We start from the raw sequence: 8,234 nt of genomic DNA on the forward strand, positions 1-8,234 counted from the left end.
TCCGAGCTGGACACGTTACATTGGTAGCCGGAGAAGAAACGAGTGCTCAGGGACCATCTGCAAAGTGCAACTTTCCGAGGTTCAAGGTTTAAAACATTTGGGACAGCAGTGAGAATGTTTATGAGAAACAATTTGTAGCTTAGACTGAACTCGAAGGAAAGTAGACTGGAATTTTTTGAAGAAATTAAAACACTTGTACATTAATGAAAGACATTTGACATTTAGCTTGAGCTGGGTTAATACTCTCTTTATGGTATTTAAATTGGGCCAAGTAGAACCCCTTCATGGATTTGGCTTGCAACACAAAGTGATACTGATCTCTGTCTGTTAGGATTCGGAAGTCTCATGATTTATTGTGTGGGCCTGTGAAGGAGAGGCCCTGGGAAAACAACATCTTGATTATCTATTCCAACTGGCCACTGGATTCAGATAATTAATATAAGTTGAAGTTCAATTACAGCTTTAAATATAGTTTAACATTCTTTATTAAACTGTTTCAAATTATTTCTCGTATCAACCAATTAGTCTCCATAGACATTACTACAATTCTAATAGTTGTTAAACTACTGACAGGTTTTCTGAAACCGAGCTTATGAACAATAGAGTAATGGTCGCTGGTTAAGCCAGGATCAATATATTTGTTGAGGTTTTTATTGTATGCATAATAAATGTGTTAAATTAATTGAGCAATTTTTTTAAGGAGTATAATGTTGCAATCTCTTTAAGATCAGTAATTTCAGTTCCAAGATAGATGTTGTTTTCCCAGGGCCTCTCCTTCACAGGCCCACACAATAAATCATGAGACTTCCAAATCCTAACAGACAGAGATCAGTATCACTTTGTGTTGCAAGCCAACATTTTGAGATGAAATAATGATTGATAGTTGAAGTAATGTAATTATGTTATCATGCCATAGTCTTTTGATTTAATATGTAATGAAGTAAACGTAAAGTAATCCTAAAATTGAAGACACTGCAATTTTTCAGATTCCAGATTGATCAAATCACAACTGTAAAGTGTATACCTTAACTGGATCTCTTATGGTCCTGAGTTTAAAATGCTTTTGACTAGTGATTGCCTTAAAGTAAATCTTTAAACTGCAAGCTGGTTTTGATTTTATAGTTTGATAAGTGAGATTAACTAATGAGTCAATGTTAAAACATATTACTTTAAAGTAGATGTTTTTGCTATTGTGCATCTGTGTTTTATGTGTGTTCATTATTGTGCTTTTGACAACAGGTGACCCAAACATTGATGAGAGATGATTTTTTTATTATAATTGGCTGAGCAATCATTGTGATTGAATGTTTCAGTCTTATTCTACTTTGTGATGTAATTGATGTACGGTGAGACCACACTCAAATCTGAAGACACCTATTGATTTAAGTATTGACCAAATTATTATTAGACTAATGTTTTCAGGTTATCAAAGATGATAAAAAGAGAGGACTGTTAGAGAATATTTCTTCTCTCTTCCTAAGTGTCAACAAAGTATTCTTCCTTACTCCTAAGATATTTAACATTTTCTGTGTGATGACATTTACGATCAGCCCTGCTCCTTATCTTCCGTAAGGAATGTGATAATGCAGTCGTATGTTGATACTATAAGTTTTATAGCTTGACCTAGCGGACATAGGGAGTTTTACGCTAAGCTCCACAGATGTGAGAGACATCTCCTGTGTCTGCAGAAGGTTTACGCCCATCCCCAATATATAAACTATCATTGTTTGACATCAAAGCTCCAACTCTCCTCGTGTCTCTCTGAGTCCTGACTCTCCATTGCTGCAGAAGTTTCCCTTACACTACTCTGAGTTCGGAATGTCCACTTCAGTAGCACGTACATACACCAAACCTTCCAATTATATTCCTATCAATATTATGAAGGCTTTTACAGAAGGGTTTGTTCATATCATTCATGTTATACCTAAAAACATGGCGAAAATTGATATTTTAGGGCTGTTGACAGTATTTTCTGATTTATGGAGTGATAAAAAGAGATATCCAAAATCCCTTCTGTAAAAGCCTTAGATACTAATATGACTACAAAATGAAACAATAATTTTGAGCCTGGCTTTATCCAAAGTTCAGATTTCGGTTCCTGAAATGTGTTAAAATATGTGCATATTTCATGAGATAATGGGTTTTAAATAAAATAATACTTTATTCCGAGTGTTCTTGCTTTTCTCTTTGGAAGTCATCACATAACGGTTCGGCTGCATTAAATATTACATATCTGCCGTAAATATTTATTTATAGAGCCCTGATCAGAAGACCTTTTGACAAACTGTAAGAAATGCCGCCAAAACTGAATACGTGACGTGGATCATAAATATATCAGCAATTAAACAACATCTTCCATTTCTTTTCACACAATACGTCTCCTTACAGTATCAACACTAATTCTGCTGACTTTTATATTTGATCCAATTGGTATATAGGTTATATTTACACCATAATGGTGCACAGCTGATAGAGAGGGATTTTTTTGTAGTTTTTAAAGATAATATTTACTACCTCATGCTGTTGACTGTTACAGGTCTATACAGGTTCATGGTACAATGCATACGCTTCAAATCGAGATACTGAAACAGTATTTTCCTTTACCCTTCTGTTTTAATTTCACAATAAAGTTAATAGTCATATTATGTTTGATATTATTATGTTTTATTAACTACACCACTGTTTTTTTAACCCGCGCCGCCTAGTGGTTAAAGCACGTTATTGAATTTTGTTGTTGAATACGTTTTATTTGATGAAAACATTTAAATATTAAGAGTAGCCTACATACAAAATTGAAAATATCAAGAAGATACTGTAGTGATTTCTACAATAAAACAGTTTAGTGCAGGACGTCCAAAGATCAGGAGGATGTGTAAAAAAGACAAACTAATAAGGCTTTATTTAAACATTAAAGATCACTTTAAGTTAAGGTCTTCTTTTGAATAAGAACAAAAAACGTTGGGGTTATCCACAGATAAATATGAAGTCTGACAAAGTACTTAACGTCCAATATATTGCATAGTTTATTTTGGCACTTGACAATCAGCTTCCCTGAATTTGACTCAGGTGAAACTAAAGTCTGATTTAAGGGTTGTTTATATTTCACATTATTAATCAGAATCTGCAAATTAACTAAAATACATGTAGTGGAGTAAAAATACTAGGCAAGGCAAGGCAAGTTTATTTATATAGCACTTTTCAACACAAGGCAATTCAAAGTGCTTTACAAAAAATGAAAGACATTAAGAAAATGGCATTTAAAATCAGTCACTAAAAAGAAAAGCTAATAAAAGAAACATTAAAAGAAAAAATACATGGATAAAAGTTACAGTGCAGTTTAAGATATGAATAGTTCAATTAAAAGCAGCGACAAAAAGAAAAGTCTTCAGCCTGGATTTAAAAGTAGTCAGAGTTGCAGCGGACCTGCAGGTTTCTGGGAGTTTGTTCCAGATGTTTGGAGCATAATAACTGAACGCTGCTTCTCCATGTTTAGTTCTGACTCTGGGGACAGAAAGCTGACCAGTCCCTGAAGACCTGAGAGATCTGTCTCTGGGGACAGGAAGCTGACCAGTCCCTGAAGACCTGAGAGATCTGTCTCTGGGGACAGGAAGCTGACCGGTCCCTGAAGACCTGAGAGATCTGGATGGTTCATCATTTAGCAGGAGGTCAGAAATGTATTTTGGGCCTAAACCATTCAGTGCTTTATAAACCAGCAGCAGTATTTTGAAATCTATTCTTTGACACACAGGAAGCCAGTGTAAAGACTTCAGAACAGGAGTGATGTGATCCACTTTCTTAGTGTCAGTGAGGACTCGAGCAGCGGCGTTCTGAATCAGCTGCAGCTTCCTAATAGATGTTTTAGTGAGACCTGTGAAGACACCATTGCAGTAGTCGAGTCGACTGAAGATAAAAGCATGGACAAGTTTTTCCAAATCCTGCTGTGACATTAGTCTTTTAATCCTAGATATATTCTTTAGATGATAGTAGGCTGATTTAGTAACTGTTTTAATGTGACTGTTGAAACTCAGGTCAGAGTCCATGACTACACCTAGATTTCTGGCTTTATCTGTTGGTTTGAACATTGCAGACTGAAGCTCAGCGCTAACTTTTATACGTTCTGACTTGGCTCCAAAAACCATTACCTCAGTTTTATCTTTGTTTAATTGGAGAAAGTTCTGACACATCCAGTCATTGATTTGTTCAATGCACTTATTCAGTGTTTGAATTGGAGCATAGTCTCCTGGTGAAATTGTTACGTAAATGTGTGTGTCATCTGCATAGCTATGGTAACTTATTTTGTTGTTTTTCATTATCTGAGCCAGTGGTAGCATGGAGATGTTAAAGAGAAGAGGCCCCAAGATGGAGCCTTGAGGAACCCCGCATGTCATATTTGTCAACTCATATGTGTATTTACCTATAGAAACAAAGTTGTTTCTGTCCTTTAAGTAGGATTCAAACCAATTTAGAACTGTTTCCGAAAGTCCCACCCAGTTTTCCAGTTGGTCTAGTAATATGCTGTGGTCAACAGTGTCAAACGCAGCACTGAGATCTAATAATACTAACACTGAAGTTCTGCCACTGTCTGTGTTTAAGTGGATGTCATTAAAGACCTTTACAAGAGCAGTCTCAGTGCTGTGGTTTGGACGAAAGCCTGACTGGAACACATCGAAACAGTTATTTAAATGCAAGAAATTACTCAACTGTTGAAAAACAACTTTTTCAATGATTTTACCTAGAAATGGCAGGTTTGATATGGGCCTGTAATTGTTCATTACTGAAGCATCTAGATTATTCTTTTTTAAGAGCGGTTTAATTACTGCAGTTTTCAGGGCCTGTGGAAAAACACCTGAGTGAAGAGACTTGTTTACTATATGAAGTAGATCTGAGGCCATGCAAGGCCATTGTGTCATGATGTCTGAATTGATGTTAAGTGGACACAGAGACAACACATTTGCTGTTCCTGATGCAGAGGCACTGACTGCTTGTCTGATTTTCTGAATTTTGTCAGTGAAAAAGGCAAAATCATTGCACGCCCTGGTGGTTAGAAATTCAGAGGCTACTGACACTGGGGGGTTAGTTAGTCTGTCGACGGTAGCAAACAAGGCACGTGCGTTGTTTTTGGTTTTGGTAATGATGTCAGAGAAGAACGATTGTCGTGCGTTTTTCAATTCCAATATAAAGGCCAAGTCTCTCTTTATAGATTTCAAAGTGAACCTGGAGATTTGTTTTTCGCCACCTGCGTTCAGCTTTTCGACACTCTCTTTTTTCTGTTTTCACGGTCATGGCCTTTCTCCATGGAGATATTTTCTTGCCAGACACTTCCTTTATCTTAGTTGTAGCAATGGCATCTATAACATTTTGAATTTTTTAATTAAAATGATCTACTAGCTCATTTACTGAGATGTTAGCAGGGGCAAGTGTGGAAGAAAAATTCTGAGTAAAAATTTCCCTAGTATTTTCAGTTAAATATCGCTTTGTGGTTACCTCTTTTTGAACATTTTTGTGAACAGAAATAGAGCTCTCAAAGAAAACACAGGAATGGTCAGAGAGCACAACATCAGTCACCACAACCTTAGAGATATTCAGACCCTTTGAGATAATTAAGTCCAGAGTGTGCCCCTTATTGTGCGTGGGCTCCGTCACATGCTGAGTCAGTCCATAGCTATCAAGAACACAAAACAGTTCTTTAGCCCCTCTGTCCTGGGGGTTGTCAACATGGATGTTAAAATCACCAACAATGACTAGACGGTCAAAGTCAATACACACTATAGACAGCAGTTCAGTAAAGTCATCAAAAAAGCTTGCACAGTATTTGGGTGGTCTATAGATATTTAGGAACAGAGCTCGAGAGGAGCATTTCAGCTGAAGGGCCACATATTCAAAAGAATCAAAGTTTCCATACGATGTCTTCCTGCATTGAAGGGAATCATTGAACAGAATAGCAACTCCACCCCCTTTCTTATGCATTCTTTCCTGACTCATAAAACTAAAGTTGGGAGGGGTTGATTCGATAAGAACAGCTGCACTGTTATTTTGTTCAATCCAAGTTTCTGTTAAAAACATAAAATCGAGATTGTGCTCAGTGATAAAATCATTGATTACAAATATTTTTCCTGCCAAAGACCTGACATTTAATAAAGCTAGTTTAAGTTTGTTAAACACGTCATCAGTCATGTTTTTTGTAACAAGCTGTGGCTGACATGGAATCACTGCTAAATTAAATAAACTCACACAAACGTTTGAGCGCTTCCTGTATCTAAGATGATTCACCGCTCTTAATCTATTACCTATCAACACAGATATCGGCAAAGCTACTGGTAGGCAGGGGCCCGACATGTCTTGGAAAGAGTTGAGAGTGCCATACGCCCTTGAGCCTGGACCCAGCACATATCAGTAAGAGTTTGTTGTGTTTTGTACACACACATTCTTATCAGGCTTCGGAGACTGCAGATGCTTTCTTGAAGGGAAGGGAGGTGGTTGACGTAGGCACGGTGATGGAGACGGGGGAGATGGTGCGGGGGTAGAGGACATGCTGCCAGGGGGGGGGAGGTGGTTGACGTAGGCGCGGTGATGAAGACGGGGGAGATCGTGCGCGTCTCTGCAGTGATTTTGGTGGGCGTCGTTGAGGAGCGGGGGTAAAGTACATGCTGCCAATCCTGCGTATCGCCTTAGTTTGGTCTTTGAACTCCAGGAAGGAATCGGTGCCAACCTTCTGTATCTCCTTTGTGTGTTCAGTGATCTCCAGGAGGGTGGGCGAGGGTGAAAGGGTGAACAGAGTATCCTCAAAGGCGTTGACAGGGGGGGGGGGGGGGGACGGGCAGTGGAGACTCCTCCATGTGTCTCATAGGTCTCCCATAATCAGAACATTCCTCAGGCGGGTGCAGTGATACTACTTCTTTCGTCTGCATCAACCCAACTGTTGAATTTTTCGGCCAATTATGCCAAGATACAAACATTTGTTTTTTCCCTCTCACCACACGCCTTTGTAGAATTTTCTCGACATGAAAAGCCTTGTCATTGGCTATCTTCACTTTTTGTAACTCTTTCTCATAAAAAGTCCCCTTGATCTCTTCTCCATCATAATCTTTGAGCTTGTAAACAGGTGGCTGCCGAGGTAAGCCTTCAGACACCGTAAATAATTCGTCCGTATAACTCTGCTCATATTTTTTTTCGAATACTCCTCTTAATTTGGATATCCTTACAAGCTCCCCCTCCTTAAAGTTCATTTTGACAGCAGATTTTTTACGAAGGCTGGAGAGGTTATATAGATTCCGAAACACTTGAGCCTCATTTTCCTTGGTTACCTGCAGTGGGTTCATTTTAATACTTCGGTGATAACTATTATTGTAACTTTCAAGTAGTTCGGGTAAGACGTCTATATATCTATGAGTGTTTTTAGCTGTAAAATACCTCCACATTTGAGTTTTCAGCGTACGGTTAAATCTCTCTACCACACATGCCTTCATATCACTGGCGGTTGCATAATGTTGTATACCTCTTTTCTTCAATAAGTTTGAATAACTTTATTAAAGAATTCTTTCCCCCGCATCTGTTTGTAACTTTTTAGGGATCTCGCTGTGTGTTAAAATTGTATCAAAGGCTTTGGCAACCTCAATACCCGTCTTTTTCTTTAATGATTGAGCATAGGCTTTTTCGAAAATACATCTATGACTGTTAACAAATCATTAAAACCATCATTATATTCGGACAGCGACTGCATATCGCATAGATCTGCTTGAAATTGCTGCAGCGGTCCGAGTACGAAAACTCTGTTTCTTACAAAATGCACCCTAGCCGGCTTGTGCAAAGTATATGCGTCCTGCTCAGATAAATATTCTCTGACTTTCTCTACATGAGTACGTTTATTACCCCCCTCCCTTCGGCCACCATATGGTCATCTCCATAGGGGGTTTATGGTTTCTCCCCTCATGTCCTGACTTGTCTCAGAATGTTCGCAAAAACAGAGAGGCTGACTTTTTTTAAATATATGTTTTTTTTAGATGCTTTACTTTGATTAATTTCATGTTATTTGCAAGTATTTGTAAGTTACATTCAATACTGTATACAGGATTAGGGGCACAGGAAGTGGTTAGGAGGCGGGACATATATCCTATGCATACTAATTGATTGAAACAACGGAATTTTATTTTTCTCATTTTTTAAATTTAAATTTTATTTTATTTTTGTAAACCGGAAGTGGGGGGCGGGACATCCGGCCGAAATGGGCGGGACTT

The sequence above is a fragment of the Pseudochaenichthys georgianus genome, unplaced genomic scaffold, assembly GCF_902827115.2.
Source record: "Pseudochaenichthys georgianus unplaced genomic scaffold, fPseGeo1.2 scaffold_869_arrow_ctg1, whole genome shotgun sequence".
Classification (NCBI taxonomy): domain Eukaryota; kingdom Metazoa; phylum Chordata; class Actinopteri; order Perciformes; family Channichthyidae; genus Pseudochaenichthys; species Pseudochaenichthys georgianus.